Below are 19,041 nucleotides of genomic sequence, written 5' to 3'. Positions count from 1 at the left end.
CACCGTGGCTCCTTTCTTTTAGATAACTCTGCACTATTGCGACCTGGAAATGCCACTTCCAGTTTAGCTGTGCAGAAGAAGAACAACAAGAAGAAGAAATATTTCGAAATAAGTCCGTTAGGCCCCTTCCCTTGAGATAAATCTGCAAATATCTCGGAAACGAAGCGAGCTATGGCACAATGTTAAGAGACCTTTTCTGTAGAGAATTAAGTTTCCTACGTTTTATGTTGTATGATATTTTTTGATCAGATGCGTAGTTCTCGAGATATATCAAGATATTTAAAAGTTCCGAAGCCGCACCAACATAATAGAGATACAGAAACACCGTGGCCCCTCTCTTTGAGATAACTCTGCACTATTGCGAGCTGGAAATGCCACTTCCAGTTTAGCTGTGCAGAAGAAGAACAACAAGAAGAAGAAATATCTCGAAATATGTCCGTTAGGCCCCTTCCCTTGAGATAAATCTGCAAATATCTCGGAAACGAAGCGAGCTATGGCAAAATCTTAACAGACTTTTTTGTAGAGAATTAAGTTTCCTACTTTTTATGTTCTATGATATTTTTTGATCAGATGCGTAGTTCTCGAGATATATCAAGATATTTAAAAGTTCCGAAGCCGCACCAACATAATAGAGATACAGAAACACCGTGGCCCCTTTCTTTGCGATAACTCTGCACTATTGCGAGCTGCAAATGCCACTTCCAGCTTAGCTGTGCAGAAGAAGAACAACAAGAAGAAGAAATATCTCGAAATATGTCCGTCAGGCCCCTTCCCTTGAGATAAATCTGCAAATATCTCGGAAACGAAGCGAGCTATGCCAAAATGTTAAGAGACCTTATTTGTAGAGAATTAAGTTTCCTACTTTTTATGTTCTATGATATTTTTTGATCAGATGCGTAGTTCTCGAGATATATCGAGATATTTAAAAGTTCCGAAGCCGCACCAACATAATAGAGATACAGAAACACCGTGGCCCCTTTCTTTGAGATAACTCTGCACTATTGCGAGCTGCAAATGCCACTTCCAGCTTAGCTGTGCAGAAGAAGAACAACAAGAAGAAGAAATATCTCGAAATATGTCCGTCAGGCCCCTTCCCTTAAGATAAATCTGCAAATATCTCTGAAACGAAGCGAGCTATGCCGAAATGTTAAGAGACCTTATTTGTAGAGAATTAAGTTTCCTACTTTTTATGTTCTATGATATTTTTTGATCAGATGCGTAGTTCTCGAGATATATCGAGATATTTAAAAGTTCCGAAGCCGCACCAACATAATAGAGATACAGAAACACCGTGGCCCTTTTCTTTGAGATAACTCTGCACTATTGCGAGCTGCAAATGCCACTTCCAGCTTAGCTGTGCAGAAGAAGAACAACAAGAAGAAGAAATATCTCGAAATATGTCCGTCAGGCCCCTTCCCTTGAGATAAATCTGCAAATATCTCGGAAACGAAGCGAGCTATGGCAAAATGTTAAGAGACCTTTTTTGTAGAGAATTAAGTTTCCTACTTTTTATCTTCTATGATATTTTCTGATCAGATTCGTAGTTCTCGAGATATATCAAGATATTTAAAAGTTCCGAAGCCGCACCAACATAATAGAGATACAGAAACACCGTGGCCCCTTTCTTTGCGATAACTCTGCACTATTGCGAGCTGCAAATGCCACTTCCAGCTTAGCTGTGCAGAAGAAGAACAACAAGAATAAGAAATATTTCGAAATATGTCCGTCAGGCCCCTTCCCTTGAGATAAATCTGCAAATATCTCGGAAACGAAGCGAGCTATGGCAAAATGTTAAGAGACCTTATTTGTAGAGAATTAAGTTTCCTAATTTTTATGTTCTATGATATTTTTTGATCAGATGCGTAGTTCTCGAGATATATCGAGATATTTAAAAGTTCCGAAGCCGCACCAACATAATAGAGATACAGAAACACCGTGGCCCCTTTCTTTGAGATAACTCTGCACTATTGCGAGCTGCAAATGCCACTTCCAGCTTAGCTGTGCTGAAGAAGAACAACAAGAAGAAGAAATATCTCGAAATATGTCCGTCAGGCCCCTTCCCTTGAGATAAATCTGCAAATATCTCGGAAACGAAGCGAGCTATGGCAAAATGTTAAGAGACCTTATTTGTAGAGAATTAAGTTTCCTAATTTTTATGTTCTATGATATTTTTTGATCAGATGCGTAGTTCTCGAGATATATCGAGATATTTAAAAGTTCCGAAGCCGCACCAACATAATAGAGATACAGAAACACCGTGGCCCCTTTCTTTGAGATAACTCCGCACTATTGCGAGCTGCAAATGCCACTTCCAGCTTAGCTGTGCAGAAGAAGAACAACAAGAAGAAGAAGTATCTCGAAATATGTCCGTCAGGCCCCTTCCCTTGAGATAAATCTGCAAATATCTCGGAAACGAAGCGAGCTATGGCAAAATGTTAAGAGACCTTTTTTGTAGAGAATTAAGTTTCCTACTTTTTATCTTGTATGATATATTCTGATCAGATTCGTAGTTCTCGAGATATATCAAGATATTTAAAAGTTCCGAAGCCGCACCAACATAATAGAGATACAGAAACACCGTGGCTCCTTTCTTTTAGATAACTCTGCACTATTGCGACCTGGAAATGCCACTTCCAGTTTAGCTGTGCAGAAGAAGAACAACAAGAAGAAGAAATATTTCGAAATAAGTCCGTTAGGCCCCTTCCCTTGAGATAAATCTGCAAATATCTCGGAAACGAAGCGAGCTATGGCAAAATCTTAACAGACTTTTTTGTAGAGAATTAAGTTTCCTACTTTTTATGTTCTATGATATTTTTTGATCAGATGCGTAGTTCTCGAGATATATCAAGATATTTAAAAGTTCCGAAGCCGCACCAACATAATAGAGATACAGAAACACCGTGGCCCCTTTCTTTGCGATAACTCTGCACTATTGCGAGCTGCAAATGCCACTTCCAGCTTAGCTGTGCAGAAGAAGAACAACAAGAAGAAGAAATATCTCGAAATATGTCCGTCAGGCCCCTTCCCTTGAGATAAATCTGCAAATATCTCGGAAACGAAGCGAGCTATGCCAAAATGTTAAGAGACCTTATTTGTAGAGAATTAAGTTTCCTACTTTTTATGTTCTATGATATTTTTTGATCAGATGCGTAGTTCTCGAGATATATCGAGATATTTAAAAGTTCCGAAGCCGCACCAACATAATAGAGATACAGAAACACCGTGGCCCCTTTCTTTGAGATAACTCTGCACTATTGCGAGCTGCAAATGCCACTTCCAGCTTAGCTGTGCAGAAGAAGAACAACAAGAAGAAGAAATATCTCGAAATATGTCCGTCAGGCCCCTTCCCTTGAGATAAATCTGCAAATATCTCGGAAACGAAGCGAGCTATGGCAAAATGTTAAGAGACCTTTTTTGTAGAGAATTAAGTTTCCTACGTTTTATGTTGTATGATATTTTTTGATCAGATGCGTAGTTCTCGAGATATATCAAGATATTTAAAAGTTCCGAAGCCGCACCAACATAATAGAGATACAGAAACACCGTGGCCCCTCTCTTTGAGATAACTCTGCACTATTGCGAGCTGGAAATGCCACTTCCAGTTTAGCTGTGCAGAAGAAGAACAACAAGAAGAAGAAATATCTCGAAATATGTCCGTTAGGCCCCTTCCCTTGAGATAAATCTGCAAATATCTCGGAAACGAAGCGAGCTATGGCAAAATCTTAACAGACTTTTTTGTAGAGAATTAAGTTTCCTACTTTTTATGTTCTATGATATTTTTTGATCAGATGCGTAGTTCTTGAGATATATCAAGATATTTAAAAGTTCCGAAGCCGCACCAACATAATAGAGATACAGAAACACCGTGGCCCCTTTCCTTGCGATAACTCTGCACTATTGCGAGCTGCAAATGCCACTTCCAGCTTAGCTGTGCAGAAGAAGAACAACAAGAAGAAGAAATATCTCGAAATATGTCCGTCAGGCCCCTTCCCTTGAGATAAATCTGCAAATATCTCGGAAACGAAGCGAGCTATGCCAAAATGTTAAGAGACCTTATTTGTAGAGAATTAAGTTTCCTACTTTTTATGTTCTATGATATTTTTTGATCAGATGCGTAGTTCTCGAGATATATCGAGATATTTAAAAGATCCGAAGCCGCACCAACATAATAGAGATACAGAAACACCGTGGCCCCTTTCTTTGAGATAACTCTGCACTATTGCGAGCTGCAAATGCCACTTCCAGCTTAGCTGTGCAGAAGAAGAACAACAAGAAGAAGAAATATCTCGAAATATGTCCGTCAGGCCCCTTCCCTTGAGATAAATCTGCAAATATCTCGGAAACGAAGCGAGCTATGGCAAAATGTTAAGAGACCTTTTTTGTAGAGAATTAAGTTTCCTACTTTTTATCTTCTATGATATTTTCTGATCAGATTCGTAGTTCTCGAGATATATCAAGATATTTAAAAGTTCCGAAGCCGCACCAACCTAATAGAGATACAGAAACACCGTGGCCCCTCTCTTTGAGATAACTCTGCACAATTGCGAGCTGCAAATGCCACTTCCAGCTTAGCTGTGCAGAAGAAGAACAACAAGAAGAAGAAATATCTCGAAATATGTCCGTCAGGCCCCTTCCCTTGAGATAAATCGGCAAGTATCTCGGAAACGAAGCGAGCTATGGCAAAATGTTGAGAGACCTTTTTTGTATGGAATTATGTTTCCTACTTTTTATGTTCTATGATATTTTTTGATCAGACGCGTAGTTCTCGAGATATATCAAGATATTTAAAAGTTCCGAAGCCGCACCAACATAATAGAGATACAGAAACACCGTGGCTCCTTTCTTTTAGATAACTCTGCACTATTGCGACCTGGAAATGCCACTTCCAGTTTAGCTGTGCAGAAGAAGAACAACAAGAAGAAGAAATATCTCGAAATAGGTCCGTTAGGCCCCTTCCCTTGAGATAAATCTGCAAATATCTCGGAAACGAAGCGAGCTATGGCAAAATGTTAAGAGACCTTTTTTGTAGAGAATTAAGTTTCCTACGTTTTATGTTGTATGATATTTTTTGATCAGATGCGTAGTTCTGGAGATATATCAAGATATTTAAAAGTTCCGAAGCCGCACCAACATAATAGAGATACAGAAACACCGTGGCCCCTCTCTTTGAGATAACTCTGCACTATTGCGAGCTGGAAATGCCACTTCCAGTTTAGCTGTGCAGAAGAAGAACAACAAGAAGAAGAAATATCTCGAAATATGTCCGTTAGGCCCCTTCCCTTGAGATAAATCTGCAAATATCTCGGAAACGAAGCGAGCTATGGCAAAATCTTAAAAGACTTTTTTGTAGAGAATTAAGTTTCCTACTTTTTATGTTCTATGATATTTTTTGATCAGATGCGTAGTTCTCGAGATATATCAAGATATTTAAAAGTTCCGAAGCCGCACCAACATAATAGAGATACAGAAACACCGTGGCCCCTTTCTTTGAGATAACTCTGCACTAGTGCGAGCCGCAAATGCCACTTGCAGCTTAGCTGTGCAGAAGAAGAACAACAAGAAGAAGAAATATCTCGAAATATGTCCGTCAGGCCACTTCCCTTGAGATAAATCTGCAAATATCTCGGAAATGAAGCGAGCTATGGCAAAATGTTAAGAGACCTTTTTTGTAGAGAATTATGTTTCCCACTTTTTATGTTCTATGATATTTTTTGATCAGACGCGTAGCTCTCGAGATATATCAAGATATTTAAAAGTTCCGAAGCCGCACCAACATAATAGAGATACAGAAACAGCGTGGCCCCTTTCTTTGAGATATCTCTGCACTATTGCGAGCTGCAAATGCCACTTCCAGCTTAGCTGCGCAGAAGAAGAACAACAAGAAGAAGAAATATCTCGAAATATGTCCGTCAGGCCCCTTCCCTTGAGATAAATCTGCAAATATCTCGGAAACGAAGCGAGCTATGGCAAAATGTTAAGAGACCTTATTTGTTGAGAATTAAGTTTCCTACTTTTGATGTTCTATGATGTTTTTTGATCAGATGCGTAGTTCTCGAGATATATCAAGATATTTAAAAGTTCCGAAACCGCACCAACATAATAGAGATACAGAAACACCGTGGCCCCTTTCTTTGAGATAACTCTGCACTAGTGCGAGCCGCAAATGCCACTTCCAGCTTAGCTGTGCAGAAGAAGAACAACAAGAAGAAGAAATATCTCGAAATATGTCCGTCAGGCCCCTTCCCTTGAGATAAATCTGCAAATATCTCGGAAACGAAGCGAGCTATGGCAAAATGTTAAGAGACCTTTTTTGTAGAGAATTAAGTTTCCTACTTTTTATCTTCTATGATATTTTTTGATCAGATGCGTAGTTCTCGAGATATATCGAGATATTTAAAAGCTCCGACGCCGCACCAACATAATAGAGATACAGAAACACCGTGGCCCCTTTGTTTGAGATAACTCTGCACTAGTGCGAGCCGCAAATGCCACTTCCAGCTTAGCTGTGCAGAAGAAGAACAACAAGAAGAAGAAATATCTCGAAATATGTCCGTCAGGCCACTTCCCTTGAGATAAATCTGCAAATATCTCGGAAACGAAGCGAGCTATGGCAAAATGTTAAGAGACCTTTTTTGTAGAGAATTATGTTTCCTACTTTTTATGTTCTATGATATTTTTTGATCAGACGCGTAGCTCTCGAGATATATCAAGATATTTAAAAGTTCCGAAGCCGCACCAACATAATAGAGATACAGAAACAGCGTGGCCCCTTTCTTTGAGATATCTCTGCACTATTGCGAGCTGCAAATGCCACTTCCAGCTTAGCTGCGCAGAAGAAGAACAACAAGAAGAAGAAATATCTCGAAATATGTCCGTCAGGCCCCTTCCCTTGAGATAAATCTGCAAATATCTCGGAAACGAAGCGAGCTATGGCAAAATGTTAAAAGACCTTATTTGTTGAGAATTAAGCTTCCTACTTTTTATGTTCTATGATATTTTTTGATCAGATGCGTAGTTCTCGAGATATATCAAGATATTTAAAAGTTCCGAAACCGCACCAACATAATAGAGATACAGAAACACCGTGGCCCCTTTCTTTGAGATAACTCTGCACTAGTGCGAGCCGCAAATGCCACTTCCAGCTTAGCTGTGCAGAAGAAGAACAACAAGAAGAAGAAATATCTCGAAATATGTCCGTCCGGCCCCTTCCCTTGAGATAAATCTGCAAATATCTCGGAAACGAAGCGAGCTATGGCAAAATGTTAAGAGACCTTTTTTGTAGAGAATTAAGTTTCCTACTTTTTATCTTCTATGATATTTTTTGATCAGATGCGTAGTTCTCGAGATATATCGAGATATTTAAAAGTTCCGAAGCCGCACCAACATAATAGAGATACAGAAACACCGTGGCCCCTTTCTTTGAGATAACTCTGCACTAGTGCGAGCCGCAAATGCCACTTCCAGCTTAGCTGTGCAGAAGAAGAACAACAAGAAGAAGAAATATCTCGAAATATGTCCGTCAGGCCCCTTCCATTGAGATAAATCTGCAAATATCTCGGAAACGAAGCGAGCTATGGCAAAATGTTAAGAGACCTTTTTTGTAGAGAATTAAGTTTCCTACTATTTATGTTCTATGATATTTTTGGATCAGATGCGTAGTTCTCGAGATATATCAAGATATTTAAAAGTTCCGAAGCCGCACCAACATAATAGAGATACAGAAACACCGTGGCCCCTTTCTTTGAGATAACTCTGCACTAGTGCGAGCCGCAAATGCCACTTCCAGCTTAGCTGTGCAGAAGAAGAACAACAAGAAGAAGAAATATCTCGAAATATGTCCGTCAGGCCACTCTCTTGAGATAAATCTGCAAATATCTCGGAAACGAAGCGAGCTATGGCAAAATGTTAAGAGACCTTTTTTGTAGAGAATTATGTTTCCTACTTTTTATGTTCTATGATATTTTTTGATCAGACGCGTAGCTCTCGAGATATATCAAGATATTTAAAAGTTCCGAAGCCGCACCAACATAATAGAGATACAGAAACAGCGTGGCCCCTTTCTTTGAGATATCTCTGCACTATTGCGAGCTGCAAATGCCACTTCCAGCTTAGCTGCGCAGAAGAAGAACAACAAGAAGAAGAAATATCTCGAAATATGTCCGTCAGGCCCCTTCCCTTGAGATAAATCTGCAAATATCTCGGAAACGAAGCGAGCTATGGCAAAATGTTAAGAGACCTTATTTGTTGAGAATTAAGTTTCCTACTTTTTATGTTCTATGATATTTTTTGATCAGATGCGTAGTTCTCGAGATATATCAAGATACTTAAAAGTTCCGAAACCGCACCAACATAATAGAGATACAGAAACACCGTGGCCCCTTTCTTTGAGATAACTCTGCACTAGTGCGAGCCGCAAATGCCACTTCCAGCTTAGCTGTGCAGAAGAAGAACAACAAGAAGAAGAAACATCTCGAAATATGTCTGTCAGGCCCCTTCCCTTGAGATAAATCTGCAAATATCTCGGAAACGAAGCGAGCTATGGCAAAATGTTAAGAGACCTTTTTTGTAGAGAATTAAGTTTCCTACTTTTTATCTTCTATGATATTTTTTGATCAGAAGCGTAGTTCTCGAGATATATCGAGATATTTAAAAGTTCCGAAGCCGCACCAACATAATAGAGATACAGAAACACCGTGGCCCCTTTCTTTGAGATAACTCTGCACTATTGCGAGCTGCAAATGCCACTTCCAGCTTAGCTGTGCAGAGGAAGAACAACAAGAAGAAGAAATATCTCGAAATATGTCCGTAAGGCCAGTTCCTTTGAGCTGAATCTGCAAATATCTCGGAAACGAAGCGAGCTATGGCAAAATGTTAAGAGACGTTTTTTGTAGAGAATTATGTTTCCTACAATTTATGTTCTATGATATTTTTTGATCTGATGCGTAGTTCTCGAGATATATCAAGATATTTAAAAGTTCCGAAGCCGCACCAACATAATAGAGATACAGAAACACCGTGGCCCCTTTCTTTGAGATAACTCTGCACTATTGCGAGCTGTAAATGCCACTTCCAGCTTAGCTGTGCAGAAGAAGAACAACAAGAAGAAGAAATATCTCGAAATATGTCCGTCAGGCCCCTTCCCTTGAGATATATCTGCAAATATCTCGGAAACGAAGCGAGCTATGGCAAAATGTTAAGAGACCTTTTTTGTAGAGAATTAAGTTTCCTACTTTTTATGTTCTATGATATTTTTTGATCAGATGCGTAGTTCTCGAGATATATCAAGATATTTAAAAGTTCCGAAGCCGCACCAACATAATAGAGATACAGAAACACCGTGGCCCCTCTCTTTGAGATAACTCTGCACTCTTGCGAGCTGGAAATGCCACTTCCAGTTTAGCTGTGCAGAAGAAGAACAACAAGAAGAAGAAATATCTCGAAATAGGTCCGTTAGGCCCCTTCCCTTGAGATAAATCTGCAAATATCTCGGAAACGAAGCGAGCTATGGCAAACTGTTAAGAGACCTTTTTTGTAGAGAATTAAGTTTCCTACGTTTTATGTTGTATGATATTTTTTGATCAGATGCGTAGTTCTGGAGATATATCAAGATATTTAAAAGTTCCGAAGCCGCACCAACATAATAGAGATACAGAAACACCGTGGCCCCTCTCTTTGAGATAACTCTGCACTATTGCGAGCTGGAAATGCCACTTCCAGTTTAGCTGTGCAGAAGAAGAACAACAAGAAGAAGAAATATCTCGAAATATGTCCGTTAGGCCCCTTCCCTTGAGATAAATCTGCAAATATCTCGGAAACGAAGCGAGCTATGGCAAAATCTTAAAAGACTTTTTTGTAGAGAATTAAGTTTCCTACTTTTTATGTTCTATGATATTTTTTGATCAGATGCGTAGTTCTCGAGATATATCAAGATATTTAAAAGTTCCGAAGCCGCACCAACATAATAGAGATACAGAAACACCGTGGCCCCTTTCTTTGAGATAACTCTGCACTAGTGCGAGCCGCAAATGCCACTTGCAGCTTAGCTGTGCAGAAGAAGAACAACAAGAAGAAGAAATATCTCGAAATATGTCCGTCAGGCCACTTCCCTTGAGATAAATCTGCAAATATCTCGGAAATGAAGCGAGCTATGGCAAAATGTTAAGAGACCTTTTTTGTAGAGAATTATGTTTCCTACTTTTTATGTTCTATGATATTTTTTGATCAGACGCGTAGCTCTCGAGATATATCAAGATATTTAAAAGTTCCGAAGCCGCACCATCATAATAGAGATACAGAAACAGCGTGGCCCCTTTCTTTGAGATATCTCTGCACTATTGCGAGCTGCAAATGCCACTTCCAGCTTAGCTGCGCAGAAGAAGAACAACAAGAAGAACAAATATCTCGAAATATGTCCGTCAGGCCCCTTCCCTTGAGATAAATCTGCAAATATCTCGGAAACGAAGCGAGCTATGGCAAAATGTTAAGAGACCTTATTTGTTGAGAATTAAGTTTCCTACTTTTTATGTTCTATGATGTTTTTTGATCAGATGCGTAGTTCTCGAGATATATCAAGATATTTAAAAGTTCCGAAACCGCACCAACATAATAGAGATACAGAAACACCGTGGCCCCTTTCTTTGAGATAACTCTGCACTAGTGCGAGCCGCAAATGCCACTTCCAGCTTAGCTGTGCAGAAGAAGAACAACAAGAAGAAGAAATATCTCGAAATATGTCCGTCAGGCCCCTTCCCTTGAGATAAATCTGCAAATATCTCGGAAACGAAGCGAGCTATGGCAAAATGTTAAGAGACCTTTTTTGTAGAGAATTAAGTTTCCTACTTTTTATCTTCTATGATATTTTTTGATCAGATGCGTAGTTCTCGAGATATATCGAGATATTTAAAAGCTCCGACGCCGCACCAACATAATAGAGATACAGAAACACCGTGGCCCCTTTGTTTGAGATAACTCTGCACTAGTGCGAGCCGCAAATGCCACTTCCAGCTTAGCTGTGCAGAAGAAGAACAACAAGAAGAAGAAATATCTCGAAATATGTCCGTCAGGCCACTTCCCTTGAGATAAATCTGCAAATATCTCGGAAACGAAGCGAGCTATGGCAAAATGTTAAGAGACCTTTTTTGTAGAGAATTATGTTTCCTACTTTTTATGTTCTATGATATTTTTTGATCAGACGCGTAGCTCTCGAGATATATCAAGATATTTAAAAGTTCCGAAGCCGCACCAACATAATAGAGATACAGAAACAGCGTGGCCCCTTTCTTTGAGATATCTCTGCACTATTGCGAGCTGCAAATGCCACTTCCAGCTTAGCTGCGCAGAAGAAGAACAACAAGAAGTAGAAATATCTCGAAATATGTCCGTCAGGCCCCTTCCCTTGAGATAAATCTGCAAATATCTCGGAAACGAAGCGAGCTATGGCAAAATGTTAAAAGACCTTATTTGTTGAGAATTAAGCTTCCTACTTTTTATGTTCTATGATATTTTTTGATGAGATGCGTAGTTCTCGAGATATATCAAGATATTTAAAAGTTCCGAAACCGCACCAACATAATAGAGATACAGAAACACCGTGGCCCCTTTCTTTGAGATAACTCTGCACTAGTGCGAGCCGCAAATGCCACTTCCAGCTTAGCTGTGCAGAAGAAGAACAACAAGAAGAAGAAATATCTCGAAATATGTCCGTCCGGCCCCTTCCCTTGAGATAAATCTGCAAATATCTCGGAAACGAAGCGAGCTATGGCAAAATGTTAAGAGACCTTTTTTGTAGAGAATTAAGTTTCCTACTTTTTATCTTCTATGATATTTTTTGATCAGATGCGTAGTTCTCGAGATATATCGAGATATTTAAAAGTTCCGAAGCCGCACCAACATAATAGAGATACAGAAACACCGTGGCCCCTTTCTTTGAGATAACTCTGCACTAGTGCGAGCCGCAAATGCCACTTCCAGCTTAGCTGTGCAGAAGAAGAACAACAAGAAGAAGAAATATCTCGAAATATGTCCGTCAGGCCCCTTCCATTGAGATAAATCTGCAAATATCTCGGAAACGAAGCGAGCTATGGCAAAATGTTAAGAGACCTTTTTTGTAGAGAATTAAGTTTCCTACTATTTATGTTCTATGATATTTTTGGATCAGATGCGTAGTTCTCGAGATATATCAAGATATTTAAAAGTTCCGAAGCCGCACCAACATAATAGAGATACAGAAACACCGTGGCCCCTTTCTTTGAGATAACTCTGCACTAGTGCGAGCCGCAAATGCCACTTCCAGCTTAGCTGTGCAGAAGAAGAACAACAAGAAGAAGAAATATCTCGAAATATGTCCGTCAGGCCACTCTCTTGAGATAAATCTGCAAATATCTCGGAAACGAAGCGAGCTATGGCAAAATGTTAAGAGACCTTTTTTGTAGAGAATTATGTTTCCTACTTTTTATGTTCTATGATATTTTTTGATCAGACGCGTAGCTCTCGAGATATATCAAGATATTTAAAAGTTCCGAAGCCGCACCAACATAATAGAGATACAGAAACAGCGTGGCCCCTTTCTTTGAGATATCTCTGCACTATTGCGAGCTGCAAATGCCACTTCCAGCTTAGCTGCGCAGAAGAAGAACAACAAGAAGAAGAAATATCTCGAAATATGTCCGTCAGGCCCCTTCCCTTGAGATAAATCTGCAAACATCTCGGAAACGAAGCGAGCTATGGCAAAATGTTAAGAGACCTTATTTGTTGAGAATTAAGTTTCCTACTTTTTATGTTCTATGATATTTTTTGATCAGATGCGTAGTTCTCGAGATATATCAAGATACTTAAAAGTTCCGAAACCGCACCAACATAATAGAGATACAGAAACACCGTGGCCCCTTTCTTTGAGATAACTCTGCACTAGTGCGAGCCGCAAATGCCACTTCCAGCTTAGCTGTGCAGAAGAAGAACAACAAGAAGAAGAAACATCTCGAAATATGTCTGTCAGGCCCCTTCCCTTGAGATAAATCTGCAAATATCTCGGAAACGAAGCGAGCTATGGCAAAATGTTAAGAGACCTTTTTTGTAGAGAATTAAGTTTCCTACTTTTTATCTTCTATGATATTTTTTGATCAGATGCGTAGTTCTCGAGATATATCGAGATATTTAAAAGTTCCGAAGCCGCACCAACATAATAGAGATACAGAAACACCGTGGCCCCTTTCTTTGAGATAACTCTGCACTATTGCGAGCTGCAAATGCCACTTCCAGCTTAGCTGTGCAGAGGAAGAACAACAAGAAGAAGAAATATCTCGAAATATGTCCGTAAGGCCAGTTCCTTTGAGCTGAATCTGCAAATATCTCGGAAACGAAGCGAGCTATGGCAAAATGTTAAGAGACGTTTTTTGTAGAGAATTATGTTTCCTACAATTTATGTTCTATGATATTTTTTGATCAGAAGCGTAGTTTTCGAGATATATCGAGATATTTAAAAGTTCCGAAGCCGCACCAACATAATAGGGATACAGAAACACCGTGGCCCCTTTCTTTGAGATAACTCTGCACTATTGCGAGCTGCAAATGCCACTTCCAGCTTAGCTGTGCAGAAGAAGAACAACAAGAAGAAGAAATATCTCGAAATATGTCCGTCAGGCCCCTTCCCTTGAGATATATCTGCAAATATCTCGGAAACGAAGCGAGCTATGGCAAAATGTTGAGAGACCTTATTTGTTGAGAATTAAGTTTCCTACTTTTTATGTTCTATGATATTTTTTGATCAGATGCGTAGTTCTCGAGATATATCAAGATATTTAAAAGTTCCGAAGCCGCACCAACATAATAGAGATACAGAAACACCGTGGCCCATTTCTTTGAGATAACTCTGCACTATTGCGAGCTGCAAATGCCACTTCGAGCTTAGCTGTGCAGAGGAAGAACAACAAGAAGAAGAAATATCTCGAAATATGTCCGTCAGGCCAGTTCCTATGAGCTCAATCTGCAAATATCTCGGAAACGAAGCGAGCTATGGCAAAATGTTAAGAGACGTTTTTTATAGAGAATTATGTTTCCTACTTTTTATGTTCTATGATATTTTTTGATCAGAAGCGTAGTTTTCGAGATATATCGAGATATTTAAAAGTTCCGAAGCCGCACCAACATGATAGGGATACAGAAACACCGTGGCCCCTTTCTTTGAGATAACTCTGCACTAGTGCGAGCCGCAAATGCCACTTCCAGCTTAGCTGTGCAGAAGAAGAACAACAAGAAGAAGAAATATCTCGAAATATGTCCGTCAGGCCCCTTCCCTTGAGATAAATCTGCAAATATCTCGGAAACGAAGCGAGCTATGGCAAAATGTTAAGAGACCTTTTTTGTAGAGAATTAAGTTTCCTACTTTCTATGTTCTATGATATTTTTTGATCAGATGCGTAGTTCTCGAGATATATCAAGATATTTAAAAGTTCCGAAGCCGCACCAACATAATAGAGATACAGAAACACCGTGGCCCCTTTCTTTGAGATAACTCTGCACTAGTGCGAGCCGCAAATGCCACTTCCAGCTTAGCTGTGCAGAAGAAGAACAACAAGAAGAAGAAATATCTCGAAATATGTCCGTCAGGCCCCTTCCCATGAGATAAATCTGCAAATATCTCGGAAACGAAGCGAGCTATGGCAAAATGTTAAGAGACCTTTTTTGTAGAGAATTAAGTTTCCTACTTTTTATCTTCTATGATATTTTTTGATCAGATGCGTAGTTCTCGAGATATATCGAGATATTTAAAAGTTCCGAAGCCGCACCAACATAATAGAGATACAGAAACACCGTGGCCCCTTTCTTTGAGATAACTCTGCACTAGTGCGAGCCGCAAATGCCACTTCCAGCTTAGCTGTGCAGAAGAAGAACAACAAGAAGAAGAAATATCTCGAAATATGTCCGTCAGGCCCCTTCCCTTGAGACATATCTGCAAATATCTCGGAAACGAAGCGAGCTATGGCAAAATGTTAAGAGACCTTTTTTGTAGAGAATTCTGTTTCCTACAATTTATGTTCTATGATATTTTTTGATCAGAAGCGTAGTTTTCGAGATATATCGAGATATTTAAAAGTTCCGAAGCCGCACCAACATAATAGAGATACAGAAACACCGTGGCCCCCTTCTTTGAGATAACTCTGCACTAGTGCGAGCCGCAAATGCCACTTCCAGCTTAGCTGTGCAGAAGAAGAACAACAAGAAGAAGAAATATCTCGAAATATGTCCGTCAGGCCCCTTCCCTTGAGATAAATCTGCACATATCTCGGAAACGAAGCGAGCTATGGCAAAATGTTAAGAGACCTTTTTTGTAGAGAATTAAGTTTCCTACTTTTTATGTTCTATGATATTTTTTGATCAGATGCGTAGTTCTCGAGATATATCAAGATATTTAAAAGTTCCGAAGCCGCACCAACATAATAGAGATACAGAAACACCGTGGCCCCTCTCTTTGAGATAACTCTGCACTCTTGCGAGCTGGAAATGCCACTTCCAGTTTAGCTGTGCAGAAGAAGGACAACAAGAAGAAGAAATATCTCGAAATATGTCCGTCAGGGCCCTTCCCTTGAGATAAATCTGCAAATATCTCGGAAACGAAGCGAGCTATGGCGAAACGTTAAGAGACCTTTTTTGTAGAGAATTAAGTTTCCTACTTTTTATGTTCTATGATATTTTTTGATCAGATGCGTAGTTCTCGAGATATATCAAGATATTTAGAAGTTCCGAAGCCGCACCAACATAATAGAGATACAGAAACACCGTGGCCCCTTTCTTTGAGATAACTCTGCACTAGTGCGAGCCGCAAATGCCACTTCCAGCTTAGCTGTGCAGAAGAACAACAAGAAGAAGAAATATCTCGAAATATGTCCGTCAGGCCCCTTCCCTTGAGATAAATCTGCAAATATCTCGGAAACGAAGAGAGCTATGGCAAAATGTTAAGAGACCTTTTTTGTAGAGAATTATGTTTCCTACAATTTATGTTCTATGATATTTTTTGACCCGAAGCGTAGTTTTCGAGATATATCGAGATATTTAGAAGTTCCGAAGCCGCACCAACATAATAGAGATACAGAAACACCGTGGCCCCTTTCTTTGATATAACTCTGCACTATTGCGAGCTGCAAATGCCACTTCCAGCTTAGCTGTGCAGAAGAACAACAAGAAGAAGAAATATCTCGAAATATGTCCGTCAGGCCCCTTCCCTTGAGATAAATCTGCAAATATCTCGGAAACGAAGAGAGCTATGGCAAAATGTTAAGAGACCTTTTTTGTAGAGAATTAAGTTTCCTACTTTTTATGTTCTATGATATTTTTTGATCTGATGCGTAGTTCTCGAGATATATCAAGATATTTAAAAGTTCCGAAGCCGCACCAACATAATAGAGATACAGAAACACCGTGGCCCCTTTCTTTGAGATAACTCTGCACTATTGCGAGCTGTAAATGCCACTTCCAGCTTAGCTGTGCAGAAGAAGAACAACAAGAAGAAGAAATATCTCGAAATATGTCCGTCAGGCCCCTTCCATTGAGATATATCTGCAAATATCTCGGAAACGAAGCGAGCTATGGCAAAATGTTAAGAGACCTTTTTTGTAGAGAATTATGTTTCCTACAATTTATGTTCTATGATATTTTTTGACCAGAAGCGTAGTTTTCGAGATATATCGAGATATTTAAAAGTTCCGAAGCCGCACCAACATAATAGGGATACAGAAACACCGTGGCCCCTTTCTTTGAGATAACTCTGCACTAGTGCGAGCCGCAAATGCCACTTCCAGCTTAGCTGTGCAGAAGAAGAACAACAAGAAGAAGAAATATCTCGAAATATGTCCGTCAGGCCCCTTCCCTTGAGACATATCTGCAAATATCTCGGAAACGAAGCGAGCTATGGCAAAATGTTAAGAGACCTTTTTTGTAGAGAATTCTGTTTCCTACAATTTATGTTCTATGATATTTTTTGATCAGAAGCGTAGTTTTCGAGATATATCGAGATATTTAAAAGTTCCGAAGCCGCACCAACATAATAGAGATACAGAAACACCGTGGCCCCTTTCTTTGAGATAACTCTGCACTAGTGCGAGCCGCAAATGCCACTTCCAGCTTAGCTGTGCAGAAGAAGAACAACAAGAAGAAGAAATATCTCGAAATATGTCCGTCAGGCCCCTTCCCATGAGATAAATCTGCAAATATCTCGGAAACGAAGCGAGCTATGGCAAAATGTTAAGAGACCTTTTTTGTAGAGAATTAAGTTTCCTACTTTTTATCTTCTATGATATTTTTTGATCAGATGCGTAGTTCTCGAGATATATCGAGATATTTAAAAGTTCCGAAGCCGCACCAACATAATAGAGATACAGAAACACCGTGGCCCCTTTCTTTGAGATAACTCTGCACTATTGCGAGCTGCAAATGCCACTTCCAGCTTAGCTGTGCAGAGGAAGAACAACAAGAAGAAGAAATATCTCGAAATATGTCCGTAAGGCCAGTTCCTTTGAGCTGAATCTGCAAATATCTCGGAAACGAAGCGAGCTATGGCAAAATGTTAAGAGACGTTTTTTGTAGAGAATTAAGTTTCCTACTTTTTATGTTCTATGATATTTTTTGATCTGATGCGTAGTTCTCGAGATATATCAAGATATTTAAAAGTTCCGAAGCCGCACCAACATAATAGAGATACAGAAACACCGTGGCCCCTTTCTTTGAGATAACTCTGCACTATTGCGAGCTGTAAATGCCACTTCCAGCTTAGCTGTGCAGAAGAAGAACAACAAGAAGAAGAAATATCTCGAAATATGTCCGTCAGGCCCCTTCCCTTGAGATATATCTGCAAATATCTCGGAAACGAAGCGAGCTATGGCAAAATGTTAAGAGACCTTTTTTGTAGAGAATTATGTTTCCTACAATTTATGTTCTATGATATTTTTTGACCAGAAGCGTAGTTTTCGAGATATATCGAGATATTTAAAAGTTCCGAAGCCGCACCAACATAATAGGGATACAGAAACACCGTGGCCCCTTTCTTTGAGATAACTCTGCACTAGTGCGAGCCGCAAATGCCACTTCCAGCTTAGCTGTGCAGAAGAAGAACAACAAGAAGAAGAAATATCTCGAAATATGTCCGTCAGGCCCCTTCCCTTGAGACATATCTGCAAATATCTCGGAAACGAAGCGAGCTATGGCAAAATGTTAAGAGACCTTTTTTGTAGAGAATTCTGTTTCCTACAATTTATGTTCTATGAGATTTTTTGATCAGAAGCGTAGTTTTCGAGATATATCGAGATATTTAAAAGTTCCGAAGCCGCACCAACATAATAGAGATACAGAAACACCGTGGCCCCCTTCTTTGAGATAACTCTGCACTAGTGCGAGCCGCAAATGCCACTTCCAGCTTAGCTGTGCAGAAGAAGAACAACAAGAAGAAGAAATATCTCGAAATATGTCCGTCAGGCCCCTTCCCTTGAGATAAATCTGCACATATCTCGGAAACGAAGCGAGCTATGGCAAAATGTTAAGAGACCTTTTTTGTAGAGAATTAAGTTTCCTACTTTTTATGTTCTATGATATTTTTTGATCAGATGCGTAGTTCTCGAGATATATCAAGATATTTAAAAGTTCCGAAGCCGCACCAACATAATAGAGATACAGAAACACCGTGGCCCCTCTCTTTGAGATAACTCTGCACTCTTGCGAGCTGGAAATGCCACTTCCAGTTTAGCTGTGCAGAAGAAGGACAACAAGAAGAAGAAATATCTCGAAATATGTCCGTCAGGGCCCTTCCCTTGAGACATATCTGCAAATATCTCGGAAACGAAGCGAGCTATGGCAAAATGTTAAGAGACCTTTTTTGTAGAGAATTCTGTTTCCTACAATTTATGTTCTATGATATTTTTTGATCAGAAGCGTAGTTTTCGAGATATATCGAGATATTTAAAAGTTCCGAAGCCGCACCAACATAATAGAGATACAGAAACACCGTGGCCCCTTTCTTTGAGATAACTCTGCACTAGTGCGAGCCGCAAATGCCAC

The sequence above is a fragment of the Osmia lignaria genome, unplaced genomic scaffold (assembly GCF_051020975.1).
Source record: "Osmia lignaria lignaria isolate PbOS001 unplaced genomic scaffold, iyOsmLign1 scaffold0016, whole genome shotgun sequence".
Classification (NCBI taxonomy): Eukaryota; Metazoa; Arthropoda; class Insecta; order Hymenoptera; family Megachilidae; genus Osmia; species Osmia lignaria.
The sequence above is the reverse complement of the archived record's forward strand: the minus strand, read 5'-3'. Positions refer to the sequence as shown.